Raw genomic sequence first — 22,890 nt, forward strand, 5'->3', positions numbered from 1 at the left:
GTCCCTCCAGTGGCTACCAGTAAAGACCTACACATCTTCCAGGGTTGTTCAGGTCCTGTCAACATCTACCAGGGTTGTTCAGGTCCTGTCAACATCTACCAGTGTTGCTCAGGTCCTGTCAACATCTACCAATGTTGCTCAGGTCCTGTCAACATCAGTCAACAGTCCTGGGTGCCCTTACTCGCCCCCTCATTACCCTCATCACCGTGAGAGGGCAAGAGGTGAAGCGACGGGATTTTTCATCCCTCTTTCCCCTTCTTGATAATGAGAGCTGGAAATTAAGTAGCTCATTAGAGCGTTATTTTTCTTTGCTTCCATTTTTTTGTTTGAATCAAGAGAGAGATAAAACTGTTTACTTTTCCACTTCCGGCTCTCCGTCACTCATGCGAGAACGGGAAGGAAAAGTGATTATTTTTTTGCTCTAACTTCCGTTTTATTTTGTCCTGTGAGAGAAAGTAAATGGGCAAAAATATATACGGGAAAAAACCCGCTTTTCTCTCTCCTCTTTCATTTTCTTCTGTATCTCGAAGGATAGATTATAATCCTATTCATTTTATCCCCCTGAGTCTTCTCTTGCTCCTTATCCTCCTCATCCTAAGGAAATATATTTCTATGTTTATCAAGATACAAATACAAAGTTCCTCCTTCTAAATCTCCCACCATTCCTGCTCTTAAGATGGGAGGCTGAAAACTCCTTTATTTCTCTGAGGTAATTTCATCTACATCCTCAAATTGGCCCAACGCAGCCACGGGTATCTCGCCCTCGCTCAAGGGTGTTGTCCAGAGACGCACTCAAAGGTCACACTCGAGGGCGTACTCAAAGACTCATTCCAGGAACATACACACTTACATTGCACAGCTAAGAGACACTCTAGAGTGATTGATGAACAGTCTCGAGGGACTCAAGATAGACACCCAACAGATGAATTCAAGGAATTCATTCCAGGTACACAAATCAAAGGATAAACACAAGACATTAAAATGACTCAAATGGGACACACTTTCACTACACACTCATAGGGCACAATCAGACGACACACTCAGAAGACAATATGACACAAGGAATAGCCACCCGATGGACAGATACAAAGACTTAATCACTGTACAGAAGGAATGCTGACGCAAAGATGGACGGATAAGGAATGAAGAATAGTGAGAAGAGAGACAGAGAAGTGAGAAAGACAAAGATTTACCTATATTGATCAAGCTGGTCATGTAAGGGCTATCAGATGAAAACCCAATCTTCAATCTTTAAAAATCGATCTTTTGATAAATACACAGTGTCTTGACCACACACAATGTGTGTGTCCAGCACGAGCTTCCCACGCTCCTGCTGTAGGGTTCTGTGTTTGGAAACTTTATGCTTCAGCGTTGCATGAAAGGGTTTACAACCCTGGCTATTACGCCAACTCCAGAGTATAATATATATATATATATATATATATATATATATATATATATATATATATATATATATATATATATATATATATATATATATAAACTATGCAACTGGTGTCACTGGTACCTTAACCACTTGACCAACCATGACCGTACAAAGGACGATGGAGTTTTCAGTTGCATATATGCTTGGGCATATATGCTTATCGCATATACGTCGCATATACGACCATTCAAGCTTGTTCGCATTTGTGTTGCTCACGTGGCCCCACAAAGTGAGGTGATTTGATGAAATAACTATGTCCAAGCTCAAATGATCAATCAGAGATCAATTATAGCGAACAAATCTACAAGGGCCGTGACGAGGGTTCGAACCTACGTCCGAGAGGATCCCAGACGCTGTCTTAATCAATTATATATCAATTATAGACCTTATATCAATAGATCAATTATAATGTCTTGAAAGATAAGGGAATGCAATATTTGATTGCAAAAAATTTTGCCCCATACTTTAGTCAGCCCTAATCTTGCTAATGGCATACATCTGGGAAGATTCGAGTTAGTTATTACTTATTCATGTTTGCAACCTATTTGCAACTGAATTGTGCAATATAAAGTGTGTTTCACGAAGCTGCATGTTAGTTTAACGAAAGCTTGCATCAGTGCTTAGATAATCTTAGATTTCAAAGATTATCTTTCCAATCAATGGTAATACATTATTTTGTAAATGATGTTTGGTTGTAATGGCTTAGTGCTTTCTCCTCATAGTTATGTGTCCATAGCTTAGACCTGGTGAAAAATTTTGACTCAAGCTAGAAAGCTATTAAAATAGTCGACTATTTGAATGGATTGAATTCACTCTATCCTGAGGGTCTTAGTAAGGTTATATAAGTAGATTACTTGGAGGCTACTTATAAGAAGGTAAGGTCTAAAGTGGAAGTAATTGTTTGTGTTATCAGTAGTGTTCGCATATGTAATGTTATCAGTAGTGATATAATTCTGTGACGAGTCCAATGGTATTCTATTTCTATAATGTATTCAGTAGAGGTTTACTTATACAATGAATCAAGTAAAGTGCTCATATTCTGAAGTCCTTTAACTCCTTCAGTGTATATGTATGCTTCCTTCAGTGTATATGTATGCCTCCTTCAGTGTATATGTATGCCTCCTTCAGTGTATATGTATGCCTCCTTCAGTGTATATGTATACCTCCTTCAGTGTATATGTATGCCTCCTTCAGTGTATATGTATGCCTCCTTCAGTGTATATGTATGCTTCCTTCAGTGTATATGTATGCCTCCTTCAGTGTATATGTATGCCTCCTTCAGTGTATATGTATGCCTCCTTCAGTGTATATGTATGCCTCCTTCAGTGTATATGTATGCCTCCTTCAGTGTATATGTATGCCTCCTTCAGTGTATATGTATGCCTCCTTCAGTGTATATGTATACCTCCTTCAGTGTATATGTATACCTCCTTCAGTGTATATAACTCAGCATCATAACTACCCAGCAAGCCTTAGCAACGTAACTTTCATCTTAAACCATTTCCTCCTCTTGAGGCTAGACTCTTGAAAGTCAAGAAACACGTAACACCTCCCCTCCCCCCTCTATCCCCCTCCCTACCTCTTCTCCTAACCCCACCATCTCCTAACCACCAACTACCCCCAACCCTCCCTCCGCTCCACGCCATCTCCAGTGAGCCAAAACCGGAAAGTTCGAAAAAACGTTTCAGAACTTCGGGAACCGTGTTGTCTTCAAAGCAACGAGGAATTATGCAAATGTTGCAAGGAGGGGGGGGGGGGCAGGGGGATGAATTACACCCTCGCAGGTGCTCTTGCAAGAGCCAGCTGTGAACACGGCCTATTCTCTCCTCTATATACCTCCCTCTCATATATATATATATATATATATATATATATATATATATATATATATATATATATATATATATATATATATATATATATATATACATGAGTAGATGAGGAGTTGTGATTTGTGATTTACAACCAGGTTGGCAATTATTTTTGTGGGGGTTTACGGGGCTGATTAAGAGTCAGGTATTAGTGAAAAGACCATTCTTCCTGGCCAAGAATGGACTTATTGGCCCTACCACGGGAATCGAACCTGGGGTGCCAGTTGTAAAGCGACCGCGTCGAACACTGTCGTAAACTCTTCATCTGCCACATCACTGTGACATCAATCTCTTGTTGAGGTCATGATCATCAACAAGGTCATCAGAATGGAGGTCATATCACCAGGGGTGTCACCTGGCACCCCTATTTTACGCCAATCCCAACACTCCCAATGTTGGGCATTCTTCTACCCTCCCTCCTATTCTCTCTCTCCCCCCCCCTTTCCATTCTAGTGTGCCTTCCTCCCTTTCTCCCTCCCACTCTCTCTCTCTCTCTCCTAATAGGAAAAAACATGCTTGAGTGACGCTGAATCAAATTTATCGACATCGATTCACCGTCGATATCAGCTGACAATCTGTTGTAAACACTCTATGGACAACGAACCCCACATTTCAAGACTTCATAGGCGTCGTTGGCTATCGCAATAAGAACCAACCCTACTTTAGGAGGAGCATGAGGGTCGACCCCGAATTCCCTTAAGACATATCTAAACCATTCCTTCCCCCCGTCCATTCCCAAATCCTTATCCTGACCCCTTCCAAGTGCTATAGAGTCGTAATAACTTGGCGCTTTCCCCCCCTGACAATTCCCTTCCCTTCCATACAATCACAATTTAAAGTTGCGTGACACTAACCACAATCGTCTGGCTTCCAACTTCGGACAGACAGACAAACTATCACACACACATTGTTTTATCAGATATAAACAAACGACGTTTGCCCCTTCAAATTACAATCAAATGTTTACAAAACCCCAAAAAGATATATGTTGCTCAAAATTGCATTTCTCTTCTACGAGTTCGTAGAAGAGAAATGCAATTTTGAGGTGTTGCAATCTCCTGGCAACAAAAGTTCCTTAATCATGTCAAATTCAAGATAAGGGGGTATCCTTTTCTTAGTAATATCTTAAAAGTGTCATATAAACTTTGAGACTATGGCAGTAAGAAAGTTAATAATGTGAGGAGAGGGAGGGTGAGAAGAGATAGGGAGTTGGGGGTGAGGAGATGGGGTGAGAAGGAGATAGGGAAGGGAATTATCAGTGGGGAATTATCACTGGGAACGGGTTCAGGATAAGGATTTGGGATGGGACGGGGGGAAAGGAATGGTGTCCAATCACTTGGACGGTTGGGGATTGAACGCCGACCTGCATGAAGTGGGACCGTTGATCTATCATCCACCCCAAGTGGGTGGGCAAGGAGATAGGGAGAGAAGGTAGGGTGAGAGAGAGACAGAAAGGGAAGGTTGGGAGATATGTGGAGAGCAACGGCATAAGATAACAGGAGAATACGTTTGTGTATATTTTGTTCTTGATTGATAAGATAACTACAATAGAACACAAGGCTCTCTCTCACACCTATTTTATCCGCTCAGAGAGAGGGAGAGAGTGAAAGTGAAAGAGATAGAAGAGAAAGATAACAAAATACGTATATAGAGAAAGAGAAACATAGGCAGACAAAGAGCGAGAGAGAGAGAGAGAGAGAGAGAGAGAGAGAGAGAGAGAGAGAGAGAGAGAGAGAGAGAGAGAGAGAGAGAGAGAGAGAGAGAGAGAGAGAGAAAGAGAGAGAGAGAAGAGGTCATTATACATTTACAATGAATTAAACTCAAATTTACGAAAATTATTGTCAACAATCTAAAACACATTAACACTAATGATAGAGTTTATTTTCTCCTCTGAAGTGCATTAATTTTATTTTCTCTCTGACAAGACTTCTGGAAACCATACATTGACACAAGTGTCTTGGAGTCATAACGTCTTAAAACACAGACTATGACATGTTCAACTCTATGTCACAATTCTTGATGAAGTTGCTGTTAAATCAAAGGGCAAAGATTGCAATTGAAAAGAAACTTGGGCCATGAAGCTATCGGTGCAAACATTTATGTTCCAGAACTAAATAAATATATATTCTAACCACCCACATTAACTTTAATTTCGTTATTTTAAATGAGATATATAAATCATAGATTGGGAGGGGAAAAAGTCCCGTTTAAAATGGCATGTGATTGGAATGTTATTGGATAAAATGTCTGATATAAGGCGCCGAAACCAATCAAAGGGAATTCAACATTGTGTACAAGGAGGCATGAAGGAATTTCACAGACCAGCAAAAAGAAAAAATATCATTCTAGCCCAAGGAGTCCTTGAAGATATTTTTGACAAGTGTTGCTGCATTGTGAGGACAGGTCATTCCAGAGCGTGAGGGCCGACGAATCAGTTGGATTCTCATGAAAGATACAGATACATAAAAGAAACTTTTTCTCATAAAGAAGGTTTCTACAACTCCTTATGTTGAATGTTGTTATACACTGGTGTGTGAGGCATGAAGATTAGTTGTGTCTATCACATTCTCTGATGCATTTGTGGTGTTAGAAGGTTAGACAAAGCTTAGGATAGAAATAGCTTTAGCTACTCTATCCTTTAGAAATATATTTTAATATCTCAATAAACTTACTTGAACAGAGTAAGGAGTTAACACATCATGGGAAACTGTTGAGTATAAGACTGATATATAATCTTAAGATTAATGGAAGGGGGTTGTAATTGTTCATATTTAGCAAATGTATGAAGAGAGTGTGGTAATACGAGGATATTCCAGTCACACTGAAGTAGTAGAAGAGAGGAAGGCTGATATAATGGAGAGATATGGTGTGGGTGGTGGTGTGGGTGATGGTGTGGGTGGTGGTGTGGGTGATGGTGTGGGTGGTGGTGTGGGTGATGGTGTGGGTGGTGGTGTGGGTGGTGGTGTGGGTGGTGGTGTGGGTGGTGGTGTGGGTGATGGTGTGGGTGGTGGTGTGGGTGGTGGTGTGGGTGGTGGTGTGGGTGGTGGTGTGGGTGGTGGTGTGGGTGGTGGTGTGGGTGGTGGTGTGGGTGGTGGTGTGGGTGGTGGTGTGGGTGATGGTGTGGGTGGTGGTGTGGGTGGTGGTGTGGGTGGTGGTGTGGGTGGTGGTGTGGGTGATGGTGTGGGTGGTGGTGTGGGTGGTGGTGTGGGTGATGGTGTGGGTGGTGGTGTGGGTGGTGGTGTGGGTGATGGTGTGGGTGGTGGTGTGGGTGGTGGTGTGGGTGATGGTGTGGCCCTATTGCCAGAGTGTGGCGTCCGCGTGTCGCTGCGATGTGTATAGTTTGGAAAATGTATATAGGTTGAATCCTCATGTCTTGTAGTATTTCTCTGATACTTTTACTTACTGATGTCTACCATATCATATTTCTTGTGTGATTCTGCGATCTTATAGGCAATGTGATTCACTCTTCACTTATTGCGTCTCACCTTTTGTGGTTGTTGAAATTGTAACACATTTTTGTGAAGTTTCTCTCCTCGCCTCAAACCTCTTCCCTCATTTGTGTCACAGTAACCTGTCAACATGATCTCCCTAGACCAAGTTGGCAACCATTTTCTCATTCAATCTCAACTCCCATTCGTCTCTGTTTGCTTCTTCAGAGGTAAACTATTCTCTCAAATTGGTGGTTGATCTTCTTGACCTGTCTTGTGTTGTGCTCATAATTCTCCTAGCCATCGGAAATTTGTAGGGTTGAACACATGCTCTTGGACCCAGATTTTCTAGCCGCCAGTTGTTTAATGCACTGACGCCTAGACTATGGCCCTGTCATATCTTCTTCTAAAATGACTAATTGAGTTTGATTTTTAAACCTGCTTCTTTAGTTCATTCCATTTTCCCAATACTCTTACGCTAAAGAAAGCTTACTAACATCTCTATGGCAAATCTGAGTCTCAAACTTCCGTCTTTGCTCTCTTTGTATTCGTATTAATTTTGAATTTTCTCGATCTTTTCTACTTTGTCTATACCCCTTAGGATTTGTTAAATCTTGATCATGTCTCCTCTCTCTCTTTCCTTTATTCTAGTGCCGTCAGGTCTAGTTATTTTAGTCTTTCTTCATTCCACATTCCTTGCAATTTCGGGATTGCAAGGCATGCGGCTCAAATTTGTCACATACGTAATGCTGGAATTTCTGTTATTAGGACGTGCTTTAGATAACAGGCAGTAACACACATTTATAGTGAATCACATTGTGTTAACGGAAGTGTATAAAGACTAGTGTGGACTAATTCCTTGATAGTTAAATTCTGGTAAATTATTAACTGTGAAATCCTTGCCTTAAGGTGGCTAGTTACCAATCAACATTTAACATTGTTAGTTAGTATGATTGTTACAGTGGGTAATGATTTGATGGCACATTATTAGTGGACAGCCGCCTTCAACTGCACTCATTGAGAATTGTCACGGTAGCTTCAGTAATTGATTAAAGTCTAAGGTAATAGAATTTATATATATTTTTTAATTTCCCTCAGCCTGGCTAAGATACACAGACCATAATAATACTAACCATGAAAGATTACTGGCAACAACTGGCTGCAATAGTTGCATTAGACGACTCAGTTGCTGGAAAGTTGGGAACCATGAACCAATTCTCAGTCGTACAGAACTCTGTTACGTAACAATAGAAGCTGAACCTCCTGATGGGTTTAACAACGTCATTCTGTTTAGAATCAAGAAACGTTCCCAGGAACCTGACCTCTAGTTCAATTAAGACATTGCAAATTACCATCAGAATCACCTTTCAAGGAGAAATGGAACGATCAGGAGAAAGCACCAAGCCATTACGACTATTTAGCACTGGGAAGGGGTCAGGAAAATTATTCGCGATGGGACGGAGGGAAGGAATAGTGCCCAACCACTTGGACGGTCGGGGATTGAACGCCGACCTGCATGAAGCGAGACCGTCGCTCTACCGTCCACCCCAAGTGGTTGGACCTTTCAAGGAGAAAGCAACCAACACACATCTTTTAGTCACGTCAACACGACAATTTTCAAACGAAAAAAAATATACAAAAAAATAGTCCTAGTAAGGAAACGACCTAAAAGGCAAACGACCATTGAGTTTCCAACTGTCCAAGAATGTCCTCTCCTCCGGCAGTCAGACAAGCGAGAAATTACAAGATCTGTATAATCGCCAATTTAAAAAAAAAACAAGATTGCATCAGGCAATTGTCTTGCAGCGTCTTGCAAAAACGCCCCCACAGGCACAGCAATTTGTGAGAGAAAATTGCCTGGTTTGGGTGAAATGATATTGGTTAGACGTTAGACGAAGTGAATTGTGAAGGGTTTTTGGGGAGAGATGTTTGTTGTGTGGTTCCCCATGTGCTCTGTTGATGCTACCGGTGATGTCACTGACGTTGTTGATGTCACTGACGACGTTGTTGATGTCACTGACGTTGTCGTTGATGTACTGATGTTGTTGTTGATGTCACTGATGTTGTGGTTGACGTACTGATGTTGTTGTTGATGTACTGACGTTGTCGTTGATGTCACTGACGTTGTGGTTGATGTACTGATGTTGTTGTTGATGTCACTGACGTTGTGGTTGATGTACTGATGTTGTTGTTGATGTACTGACGTTGTGGTTGATGTACTGATGTTGTTGTTGATGTCACTGATGTTGTGGTTGATGTACTGACGTTGTCGTTGATGTCACTGACCTTGTTGATGTCACTGACCTTGTTGATGTCACTGACCTTGTTGATGTCACTGACCTTGTTGATGTCACTGACCTTGTTGATGATCATGACCTCAACAAGAGATTGATGTCACAGTGATGTGGCATATGAAGAGTTTACGACAGTGTTCGACGCGGTCGCTTTACAGCTGGCACTTCGTTCGATTCCCGTGGTAGGGCCAATAAGACGCTTGAGCACGTTTGCTTTCATCTGATGCCTCTGTTCACCTAAGATTAAATAGGAACCCGGGAGCTAGGCATGTGTTGTGGGGTTGCTTCCTGTGCAAGATCAGTAGAGTTGGTCTATGTGAGAGGGGGGTCCTCGATAAGCCTAACAGCCAGTCATCCTGTCCCCGAAAATGAGAAAGAATTCCATGAATAAATTGGCAACTGCAGAAAATTTATGAGAGCCCATTGCAACGGCGAATTGTTGACGACCAAGTTAAGAGCTGCAGCAGAAGCAATTGTATTCCATGCATATGTCGGTCAGGTTGATGATGTTGTTGCAGGTGTGTATATATGTGCATGTGTGTGTGTGTGTGTGTGTGTGTGTGTGTGTGTGTGTGTGTGTGTGTGTGCGTGTGTGTGTGTGTGTGTGTGTGTGTGTGTGTGTGTGTGTGCATGTGTGTGTGTGTGTGTGTGTGTGTGTGTGTGTGTGTGTGTGTGTGTGTGTGTGTGTGTGTGTGTGTGTGTACTCACCTATTTGTACTCACCTATTTGTGCTTGCGGGGGTTGAACTTTGGCTCTTTGGTCCCGCCTCTCAACCGTTAATCAACTGGTGTACAGGTTCCTGAGTCTACTGGGCTCTATCATATCTACATTTAAAACTGTGCATAAAGTCAGCCTCCACCACATCACTTCCTAGTGCATTCCATCCGTTAACTACTCTGACACTGAAAAAGTTCCTTCTAACGTCTCTGTGGCTCATGTGGGTACTCAGTTGTGTGTGTGTGTGTGTGTGTGTGTGTGTGTGTGTGTGTGTGTGTGTGTGTGTGTGTGTGTGTGTGTGTGCAGTGGGAGGGGGTAAATGATTGCCACCTTCCTGATTCTCTCTATGACCATTCAGATGCCCGAGGCTCTCCTGATTGGTCTTCAGTTTTCTGCAGAAATTTTGCCTGTCTTGAAGACAGGGGACCTGTGCTCTCAAAGAATACATCGCATTTTGACGTATATATCTCCCCCAACAGCAAACATATGGTGTACTCTAATTACCAGCGGCTCGCAAACTTGATGCGATGTTCCGTTTTCTATTGGTTTATCCGCCGTTAGGTTACGTTAGGGCAATTTAGCACTTCATTTTTGTCATGCTGTGACAGTTTTTGAATTTTAAAAATATGAGGGTGAGTAAAATTCATAGTTGGTCGACTCCTGTGTGATTTTACCTTGAATTTACCTTTAGCTTGAATTCAGTCCACACCTGGAGGTTTTGATATATTTAAATCAACGATAATATCCTGATTAATTAACAGGTAACGAGCATATATTTTAACTCATTATATTATTATTAATATAAATTCCTGACAGAATCGCTATGTGAATTAATGACTTGACAAGGCTGTTACCCCAATGTGTGGAATTATTCAACTAAATGTATAAATTCTTAATATTTCAAATGTATTAATGCTTAATAGTTCAAATGTATTAATTTTTAATAATTCAAATGTATTAATTTTTAATAATTCAAATGTATTAATTATTAATAATTCAAATGTATTAATTATTAATCATTCAAATGCATTAATTCATTTATTAATAATTCTTAATTAATTCAAATTATTAATAATTCAAATGCATTAATTCTTAATAATTCAAATGTATTAATTCTTGTATATAAGCAAGCTTAGAAGTCTTTCACTCATTTGGTTAATAATCTTTAACTTCCGAGAAGAATTATCATTGGAAACTTACATTGTAAATTCTCTGGAAACAGCAAAATTGGGGGTTTAAAATGGTTGCAAATTTAAAATGTTTTTTTAAAATTGGGTAAAATAAAATAGGTTTTACTTCGCTGGTGTTTTGGTCCAGAATTTCTTAACAAGTTTATTTGTCCGCCAACAATTCCAATATCGCGTATTGGTATTTTTAAAGAAGATTTACCCATTAAGGAAGATACGTTCTAACTTGACATGACCACCACCACCACCCATTCCAGGATAGCCACCGGATATCTGAACACCCCTACCGGATAGCTACCGGATAATTGAAGACACACACAAACATGTTCCGAATAACCAACAGATTACTGAACACACATTCCGGATAACCACCAGATAACCGAACACATATTCCTGATAACCGAACACCTATTCCGGATAACCGCCTGATAACCGAACACCTATTCCGGATAACTGAAAACCGTTCAGAGATAATAGTGCATTAATTACGGTATGAATTACAAATAATTCATAAAATACGAGTTTCTGTTCCTTTGAAAAATTCTTATTCATTGTTATTTGTTTATGTCTGTATGAAAGAGAATGTCTCTCTCTCTCTCTATTTGTCCAAGATCGGACAGAGAGAGAGAGAGAGAGAGAGAAAGAAGAAGGAGAGAGAGAGAGAGAAAGAAGGGGAGAGAGAGAGAGAGAGAGAGAAGAAGGGAGAGGGAGAAAGAAAAAGAATAGAGAGATAGAGAGAAGAGAGAGAGAGAGAGAGAGAGAGAGAGAGAGAGAGAGAGAGAGAGAGAGAGAGAGAGAGAGAGAGAGAGAGAGAGAGAGAGAGAGAGAGAGAGAGAGACTCAGCTTACGCCTGATAAAAGGTTCTACCCGGGACCAGCACAGTTGGACAACAGGATGGGAATGACCAACGAGATGGCAAGCAGGAAAGGATTAGATACGGACAAGAAAAAAGAGAGAAGTTTAGATAAATTTAAGGAAGGAGGAAGAGAGGGAGGGTGGAGGGTACTTTACGCAGTGTTGTCGTGATAGGATATCAGTCAGACGAGGTAATATTAGATCAAGGGGGTTGTTGTGGGATGAAGAATTATTATTAATCAGAGAGGGTAAGGGAGATGCAGGTAGCATAGGTAAGATGAAAACTTATAGGGAGGGAGGGGAAGGTGGTAACAAAAGATAACAGTTATCCAAGGCAACATTAATTAGGAGAATGTTGACATGGGGTCGTGCGTGGCTAAACAGGACTAACATGTGCTTCAGTACATATTATCATACATGTGATACATTATCTTGGCTGGTGCAAGAATGACATCATTACTGCTTCCCCACGTGGTTAGCCACGCAAGTAATTCAACTTTCACTCTCCCTCTCTCCCCTTGTAGTTTAGTCTCCTCTTCTTAAGAGGTTGCATCCATTTTCTACTTGGGCTCAACTTTTTGGTGTCAATTGAGAGTCAGAATGGGTTAAAGCTTCATTAATAATCGACTTTATATTAAACAAACCCGGAGAGTGAATCATTGCACTAGCCAGGCGGGGGTTAGGAGCTAATGTTCGAGCCTGCGAGCACGTTTAGATGTGTACCTCTAGGTGAGTACTAACTCCTTCAAGGAGGGGGAAGGGGGAGTGTAAAAATAAGAAAGAGCGGATGGTCAATTTCTCTTAATTACTTGGTGCGAAATTTATTACCGCCTTTAATCATCGTTTCCCTGTTATTTAGTGTCCTTTTCTTACGTTCTCTTCTCCTCCTGTTCCTCCTGTTTCTCCTGTTCCTTATCCTCCTCCTCCTCCTCCTCCTGTTCCTTCTCTTCTTATTCTCCTATGTTTTCTCCAAGTGTCTATTCTTTCTTTACTCGTATAATGTTAAAACAGTGCTATCCCTCCCTTTTCCATTACATTCACTCCCTTCCCTCTTCTTTTCTCTTCTCCCTCCACTTCCTTCCCTCCTCCCTTTTCCTTTCCTTTCCTCCCTCACCTTTCCTCCCCCTCCCCCTCACCTTCCTTCCCCCCTCCCCTCATCTCTTCTCCCATCCCCTCTTTCCCTTCTGTCTCCGTTCTTCTCTCTCACTGTCTCTCATTTCCATCACCTTCCCTCTTCCCTACCCCCCTCCCTCCTCCCAACACACCACCTTACACTCCTCTCTCTCTCTCTCTCTCTCTCTCTCTCTCTCTCTCTCTCTCTCTCTCTCTCTCTCTCTCTCTCTCTCGCTACACGCCTTTCACTGGCACGGTGCCACACAACAAAGTGTGCCTCACACCTCTATCAACACTCACCACACACCTGTCTAACACAGGTATGGGTTACCAGGTGTGTGAACAGAGACATGTTACCACCGTTGACTTATTTCAGATCAATAGATTTTGATCAATAGATGCATCACAGATATCTCCCAAATATCCAAATTGTCCAATGAAATAAATGCATCTATACTGTAGGAGAGAATGCGTCTGTCTGTCTGTCTGTCCAAAGTGGGAGGCTAGATACTAAGGGTGAATGCGTTTATGCATGCGTCTAAACGCATGAATTCATGCGTCTATAGTGGATGCTACCTCATCCCCTAAAGGGATGCTGTAACGCCTGTTGAGTGATTATATGTTCCTAGTTTCCAAGGTTGAAGAACAGTTCTCCGCGAACTGTTCACGTGGAGAACAGTGTGTCCTCCAGTCTGAACAAAACAAGGTCTGTGTTTATAGGAGTTAATTAAATTGGTTAATTTAGCTTCATTAATAATAATTTTAAATCGGAAATACTTTACTAAAAGATTAGTTGTCCGATTCCCAGTGTCAGTTGAATCTATTATTGCCAATTATGTTGTTACCAATACCATCATTCTGATCGTTATTATTACCGTTACTTTCGTTATTAGTTATAGGTACAACTTGAGGGAACATTCGTTGTCTTAGAGTTGATTACATAGTATTAAGATTAGTTTAGATTAGTTAACTCAGAATAGGTTTAGCTCATGTTAGGTTAGCTCAGGTTAGGGTCAGCTTGGTTTGGTTAATTTAGAATACAATTGAGGTTAGGTTAGATTAGGTTGAATTAGAATAGGTTAGATTTGGTTACGTTAGGCTTCGTTTAGCTAGATTAGGTTAAAATTGGATAGGAGTCAGTATATACTAGGTCAGTCTCAGATCTTATCAGTCTTGTCAGAATGAGTAAATTACGTTAGATTAGCTTAAGTCTAATTTACGCTTATATGAGTTAGATTAGTTTTCCACTGACGAAGCAGCCACTCAATGACCCCTCAATGGAAGCACTTACATTACTAATTAATTAAAAAAATTATCCGCACGAGTAACTGTATTCACATTTATTGCCATGAGAGAAAGATAACGAGTCTTGGTGCTCCCTGTTGAGTAGGTCTCTCTTCTGGGAACCACTTTGCCGTGCCTGCTGGAGGGTTGGTTGGGGAGATGGGAGACCTGGTTGTCATGGGAACCAGGAAACATCCCATCCCCACCTCATCTCCTGAAGGAGAGTTTAAGAATTGTAAGGGAAATACTATTAAAGGGACAACTTTGCAAGGCTCTTGGTTCTCAACCGTGGGTTTGGTCTTGCTGGAGAGAGAGCACAGACACACACACACACACACACACACACACACACACACACACACACACACACACACACACACACACACACACACACACACACACACATACACATACACACACATTGGAAGACAGAAGAGTAAGGGGAGATATGATCACTACCTACAAAATCCTCAGGGGGTATTGACAGGGTAGACAAGGATAAACTATTCAACACTGGTGGTACGCGAACAGGGGGGGACACAGGTGGAAACTGAGTACCCACATGAACCACAGGGACGTTAGAAAGAACTTTTTCAGTGTCAGAGTATTTAACAGGTGGAATGCATTAGGCAATAATGTGGTGGAGGCTGACTCCATACACAGTTTAAAATGTAGATATGATAGAGCCCAATAGGCTCAGGAATCTGTACACCAGTTGATTGACGGTTGAGAGGCGGGACCAAAGAGCCAGAGCTCAACCCCCGCAAGCACAATTAGGTCAATACAATTAGGTGAGTACACAATATTATCTACCAATATTATTATTTGTCACAGAGATGTTAGGAAGTTTTCTTTTAGCGTGAGAGTAGTGGAAAAATAGAATGAACTTAAGTAGCAGGTTATGGAAACAAACTCTATTAATAATTTTAAAACTCGATATGATAGGGACATGGGACAGGAGTCATTGCTGTAAACAACCGATGGGTCGAAAGGCGGGATCCAAGAGTCAATGCTCGATCCTGCAAGCAGAAATAGTTGAGTACACACCTCCCCTGAAGGCCACAACATCCCCTGAAGAACACCACAACCCCTAGGAGGCCATTACAATCCCTAGGAGACCACCACAACCTCTGGAGGTCACCACAACCTCTGGGAGACCACCACAACCTCTGGAGGTCACCACAACCTCTGGGAGGTCACTACAACCTCTAGAAGGCAACTACAACCTCTAGGAGACCACCACAACCTCTGGAGGTCACCACAACCTCTGGGAGGTCACTACAACCTCTAGAAGGCCACTACAAGCTCTAGGAGACCACCACAACCTCTGGAGGTCACCACAACCTCTGGGAGGTCACTACAACCTCTAGAAGGCAACTACAACCTCAAGGAGACCACCACAACCTCTGGAGGTCACCACAACCTCTGGGAGATCACTACAACCTCTAGAAGGCAACTACAACCTCTAGGAGACCACCACAACCTCTGGAGGTCACCACAACCTCTGGGAGATCACTACAACCTCTAGAAGGCAACTACAACCTCTAGGAGACCACCACAACCTCTGGAGGTCACCACAACCTCTGGGAGATCACTACAACCTCTAGAAGGCAACTACAACCTCTAGGAGACCACCACAACCTCTGGAGGTCACCACAACCTCTGGGAGATCACTACAACCTCTAGAAGGCAACTACAACCTCTAGGAGACCACCACAACCTCTGGAGGTCACCACAACCTCTGGGAGATCACTACAACCTCTAGAAGGCAACTACAACCTCTAGGAGACCACCACAACCTCTGGAGGTCACCACAACCTCTGGGAGATCACTACAACCTCTAGAAGGCAACTACAACCTCTAGGAGACCACCACAACCTCTGGAGGTCACCACAACCTCTGGGAGATCACTACAACCTCTAGAAGGCAACTACAACCTCTAGGAGACCACCACAACCTCTGGAGGTCACCACAACCTCTGGGAGATCACTACAACCTCTAGAAGGCCACTACAAGCTCTAGGAGACCACCACAACCTCTGGAGGTCACCACAACCTCTGGGAGATCACTACAACCTCTAGAAGGCCACTACAAGCTCTAGGAGGTCACCACAACCTCTTGGAGGTCACCACAACCACTGGAAGGCCACTACATGAAATATCCTGGTCTCGGCTTGCATATGGAGCCTTTGATAACACATGGTGACCCCCGGGTCAGTCCCACCGGGCCTTCTCTCGCTCTGTTTCATCTCCCCTTGAATATATATTGATGTTTGACTGAGGTCCTCAGCTGGTTATCTGGTCTCATCAGTCGGTTATCTGGTCTCATCAGCTGATTATCTGATCTCCTCTCCTAGTTATCTGATCTCCTTTTCTGGTTATATGATATCAACTGGATATATATATATGGTCTTCTCATCTGGTTATCATGGAAATGGTCCTCGATTTTGATGTTATGTGGAGGGTATCTGCCTTGTATTTGTGTGTGTGTGTGTGTGTGTGTGTGTGTGTGTGTGTGTGTGTGTGTGTGTGTGTGTGTGTGTGTGTGTGTGTGTGTGTGTGTGTGTGTGTGTTTGTGTGTGTGTGTGTGTAATTACCTAAGTTTAATTACAGGATGAGAGCTACGCTGGTGGTGTCCCGTCTTCCCAGTACTCTATGTCGCAACACGTCTTTTGATAATTGACGGTTTCGGCCTCCACCACCCTTAAGAGCAACTTGCGGTAGTGATCTATGGTTTAAGACTGGCAGGAATATTCATCTGAGGACACAATCCCATCATTAGACCAAGATGATAGGAACAATCACAATCAGCAGTTAGGAAAACCCTGACGAACTAGCTAATTGTTTTCCTCCCAAACTGCTTGTACAGGATCGTCAGCAGGTGTCCACACACCTTCCTACAAGCACTTTATAAAGTGTTTTCCTTGTCTTGTTTTGCCTCCAGAAGCTATTTTTTATTTTTCTTAATATATATTGAAGAAAACACAATATCGTGGATAGTATTATTTAATTCACTTGGACACTAGGAGCCTCGAACCGGCGGCCGTATAGATATTATTGCCATGAGCTCAGTGTTTTTATATTTATAGTATTAAATTTTCACTGGCAACTTCTGTTCGACTTGAAATTTAGTTTTGAACCTGGTCAGAACAGGATGTTTGATCTGAGGGAGGTTGTATATCTCAAAATACTTATTTTGCAAATTAGATAGCACTGGTTGATATGTTATACTGGCAGATATGTAACACTGATAGATATGTAACACTGATAGATATGTAACACTGGCAGATATGTAACACTGATAGATATGTAACACTGATAGATATGTAACACTGATAGATATGTAACACTGGTAGATATGTAACACTGATAGATATGTAACACTGGTAGATATGTAACACTGATAGATATGTAACACTGATAGATATGTAACACTGATAGATATGTAACACTGGCAGATATGTAACACTGGTAGATATGTAACACTGGCAGATATGTAACACTGGCAGATATGTAACACTGGCAGATATGTAACACTGGCAGATATGTAACACTGGCAGATATGTACCACTGGCAGATATGTAACACTGATAGATATGTAACACTGGCAGATATGTAACACTGATAGATATGTACCACTGGCAGATATGTAACACTGATAGATATGTAACACTGGCAGATATGTAACACTGATAGATATGTAACACTGATAGATATGTAACACTGATAGATATGTAACACTGGACTTCAAGGCAAGCGTCATTTAGAATATTATTAATTTCACTACAATACCTGACTAACTCGCCAGTATAAGTACATATATATTACTCACGAATAAAGCTTACCCTCAGTGTATATTCACCGAGCGATGCCATACCCTTCGTGGTGAATATAATCCTTGTGCTTTTACACTTTTAAACTGAAATTTGTTGATAGATATATTACATTATATACTCATTTGTATAATTGACAGACTAACAATATTTATTGCCTATGTTTCAGTGTATTTAATTGTAATATCAAATATCGTTTTTGTATTGTAATATCAGTGTTTAATGTAATATTATCTTTTACATTAATCTTTAAAAAGTTAGAGTTTAACATTTTTGCGCTACTAATATATATACGTTACTTATAATATATATTATAACTAATATATATATACGTTGCGTTACTAATTTGTATTATATATATATATATATATATATATATATATATATATATATATATATATATATATATATATATATTGGTGTATACTGGCAGCAGGTTTTCTTTCAAACATGTTTCATTGAATATGACCGCATATTCTGTATTTATTATTTTCTGGTTTAGGGCTTCTATCCCTCTAACTATTTTCTTAGCATCAGGGCTTAATTGAAATAGGAGTTCTCCAAAACTCATTTTCGTACTTTAAGGTGAAGAAAAGAAGTGATTTACTATAGAGTGTATTACACTTATTTGTATAATTTGCACGACGTTTCGAACCTCCATGGTTCATTCTCAAGTGAACAGATCTTACAATACTAGTTGACCTAATGCGGGTATAAAATCAACTAGTATTGTAAGATCTGTTCACTTGAGAATGAACCATGGAGGTTCGAAACGTCGTGCAAATTATACAAATAAGTGTAATACACTCTGTAGTAAATCACTTCTTTTCTTCACCTTAAAGTACGAAAATGAGTTTTGGAGAACTCCTATTTCAATTAAGCCCTGATGCTAAGAAAATAGTTAGAGGGATAGAAGCCCTAAACCAGAAAATAATAAATACAGAATATGCGGTCATATTCAATGAAACATATATATATATATATATATATATATATATATATATATATATATATATATATATATATATATATATATATATATATATATATATATATACAACTTTAGAACACTTTCCCACCAGGAGACTCGAACCCTAGCCAGCACAGAAGCCTTCCAGCAACTGGCATAACAGGTACGCCTTAACCCTCTGCACCACCGCTCAGTCTGAGCGGTGGTGCAGAGGGTTAAGGCGTACCTGTTATGCCAGTTGCTGGAAGGCTTCTGTGCTGGCTAGGGTTCGAGTCTCCTGGTGGGAAAGTGTTCTAAAGTTGTATACTTAACTCTCGTGTTTAGGAGAGTTGTGCATATATATATATATATATATATATATATATATATATATATATATATATATATATATATATATATATATATATATATATATATATATATATATATGCACACGAATATTACACCACTGAAAGACAGAAGAAACATAGAAGAAATGATCCCGACGTACAAAATACTCAAGGTAAATAAAATGTAAAGGGCCACGATCAAGAGTCTAGGGTGGTAATTAAGTGCCAGATCGAGGCACGGAAAATGCAAGAAATAATTGTAGTAAATAAAACGGAAGGATTAAAGTGAGATGGTGGTATTTGATATCGTGATAAACATGATATCTCATGATAAACAAATGTTTATGGATGTTAGAGAGACCACGCAGAACGCTCATTAACCCTGAATAGCAGTCGACAGAGTTACGGGCTCACCATAGCCCGTGCTACATGGACACTTCGTCCTGAGTAGCTAAATCTTTAACAACAACAACAACAGTCGACTGAAAGTTGAGAACTGGCCACTCAGCAGTCACATGAGTGTTCTCCTCCACTCCCACACACTCACTCACTCTCCGACACCCCCTCCCTTGTGTACACGCACTCTAACCTACTCAAACACACACACGCACACACACACAAACACACACACATTTTGGGTCCGAAAGGCAAGTTAATTCGGCAGCGTGAATCTATTCACCTATAATTTTGTTCACTTTTGTGTAGCACAACTAGGTGAGTACATCGACCCACACGCGCACACTCGCCACTCCCACACACACACACACACACACACACACACACACACACACACACACACACATCGACCCACACGCGCACACTCGCCACTCCCACACACACACACCCACTCTCACATCAAACTCCCACACACACACATTTCCCTGTTTACACACACTATAATCCACACACCAGCCCATTCACAAACACCAGGGTAAAACACGCTCCATTTATTTCAAGTTTATATCATCACAAAACTATTTTTTTATATCCCCTTCTCCCTCTTAATATTATTATATTAATATTAATATATTAATATTATTATTATTATTATTATTATTATTATTATTATTATTTATTTACACAATATTTTCGTCAGTCGATTTATTTTGGACAAGTTGGAATTGTACTTTTTCGTAAATTATCTGTAGAATTACATGTCTTACATTTCGACATAAATATATTTCCGTAAATGTGTAAAGTTAATCAAGAAAATGCACAATAAACGGCTCGAGTAACTTCAGAACTCTACGGAAAACACATCCCGGATTTCATTTCATGCCATGAAAATCGCCAGGAACTAGAATAGGGGTTATACGCATTTCTATAACAAAGGAATTATTATTATTTTTTTTAGGGAAAGCTGCAGAATGCCGCTACACATCTGAGTGCCACTGGAGGCCCTCCAGCAGAGTGTAAGCCAATACGAGACACTCTCCCGTAATTTACACCCTCGTTGAGACCACCACACAGCTTGGTTACAACGTAAACACTCACTAATTGGGTCTTGAAAAAGGCAAAGGTTTGGGGAAAACAGGAGGTTCCTCCGCCCTTAACAACTGGCTGCCCCAACTACTGCAAACTGCCCCAAAGTCTATTTATGGAGTCTTATTTCTTTAAATTTTGGGTCGGAAAGGCAAGTTAATTCGGCAGCGTGAATGTATTCACCTATAATTTTGTTCACTTTTGTGTGCTTGAGGCTTGGTGTCCTCTAGCTCCTGGACTCCACCTTTTAACCAAGCGTATTCTGAAATATGCTCAGATATTGGCCTTACAAAGGTTGTGAGAGTCAGGAGGTGTGTGAGAAGTGGTGTCGGCAATGGGGGTCGGGGGCTGAGGGGGCGTGTTAGGGGCATACAAGGTACTAAATGGGAGACGAAAACCTCCATGAAAAAGGCAGAGTGAAGAATCATACTGTCTGTTGTATGAGAGTTGAAATCATATCGAACCTGTCTCCCGAAGACCACATAAAAAGGATACCATCAGTGTCGTGTGCGAGGCTGTCTAATATCAGAACTGCCTTTAGGAATTTGTGCAAGGACTCATTTAGAACCCTGTATGCCACATATGTCAGGAGTATGCAGCCTCAACATGGAGTCCATGCCTAATAAAGCATAAGACTAATTTTAAGAAGGTTCAGAGGTACGCCACAAGACTTGTATGGTGGTATACCTCATAACTACGAGGTATGAGTTACAAGGAAGGACTTCGTGAATTGCATCTCACGTCGCTGGAAGACAGAAGACTTAGGGGAGACATGAGTATCACACACAAAATTCTCAGAGAAATTGACAGGGGTAGATAAAAACATTATTTAACACGAGTGGAACACGCACAAGGAAACACAGCTGGAAATAGAGTGCCCAAATGAGCCACAGAGACATTAGACAGATTTGTTCACAGTCAGAGCAGTTAACAAATGGAATGCATTAGGAAGTGATGTGGTGAAGGCAGACTCCATACACAGTTTCAAATGTAGATATGATAGAGCCCAATAGGCTTAGGAACGAGTACTTCAGTTGATTGACAGATGAAAGGCGGGACAAAATGGCCGAAGCTTAACCCAGGAAACATAAATTATTTAGTACACAATCACCAACAAGTGAGTCCACAATCACCAACAAGTGAGTCCACAATCACCAACAAGTGAGTCCACAATCACCAACAAGTGAGTCCACAATCACCAACAAATAAACACCAATGACAAACACGAGATAACAAACAAAACAAACACCAAATCACAAGCCCCATTCATCAACAAACCGCAAAATTCCAAGTAGAAACAAAAATCACGACCACATCCAAAATATTCCAGAATTAGCTAATTAAAATGGCACAATAGTTCATTAAGTAAAAACATGAAAGTTGGACCATTTTCTGGGCACTTAAACACACTGGGTGTGAGTATTGGCAGCTCGATAATGGGAAAAGTTCACTTCAGTCGCCTCTCTTTCCTCCTGTCTTGTGAGAGGGGCTCTTTTTTTGTGCCGGGAGAGAGAGAGAGAGGGAAAGGGGGAGGGGGTGCCTGGGATAGTTTGTCTTCTTCCCTTTCTCACGACATCTTCCCTTTAACCCCTTCCTCGCCCTCTCTTCCCTTATTGCCATACCATACTTCCCCACCATAATATTATCAAGCAGTCTGATATGTCCGTTTACCATCCGGGTCTCTCCTCATTCCCTCTCACACCATCTATCCCCTTCATTCCCTTGTCCTCATCCTTATTGTCTACATCCCCCCTTCATTCTTCCCCCTTCTCCCATCCCTTCTTGCTTTCCCCTCCCTTCTTTTCTGAGAAAAATAATTTTCTGAGAGAAGCACTGAAAAGGCTCCCAGAAAAAATATAATGATTACAAAACTCCACGTTAATCACACTTCATATTTCACTCTCTATTCCATGACTATCTCATGGAACGATTTTAATAATTGCTAATATTTCTTATGGCATTTAACTTACCCAACCCTTACCCTATGTCTATCCCATAACACCATCCAAATTGTGCCTGTAACACAACCTGCCATATCACGTTTGATATGGCAGCTATGGCAAAGATATCACGTTAAAGTG

General features: G+C 41.0%; 1 long non-coding RNA gene across 1 annotated transcript in view; it reads right to left on the reverse strand.

Annotated features, from left to right (window-relative positions):
- The window catches only part of LOC138371280 (uncharacterized), a 200,946-nt gene that overhangs the window by 43,485 nt on the left and 134,571 nt on the right, over positions 1 to 22,890 (reverse strand). The gene's annotated exons all lie outside the window — the stretch shown is intronic.

Source organism: Procambarus clarkii, chromosome 35 (genome assembly GCF_040958095.1).
Source record: "Procambarus clarkii isolate CNS0578487 chromosome 35, FALCON_Pclarkii_2.0, whole genome shotgun sequence".
Taxonomy (NCBI): Eukaryota; Metazoa; Arthropoda; class Malacostraca; order Decapoda; family Cambaridae; genus Procambarus; species Procambarus clarkii.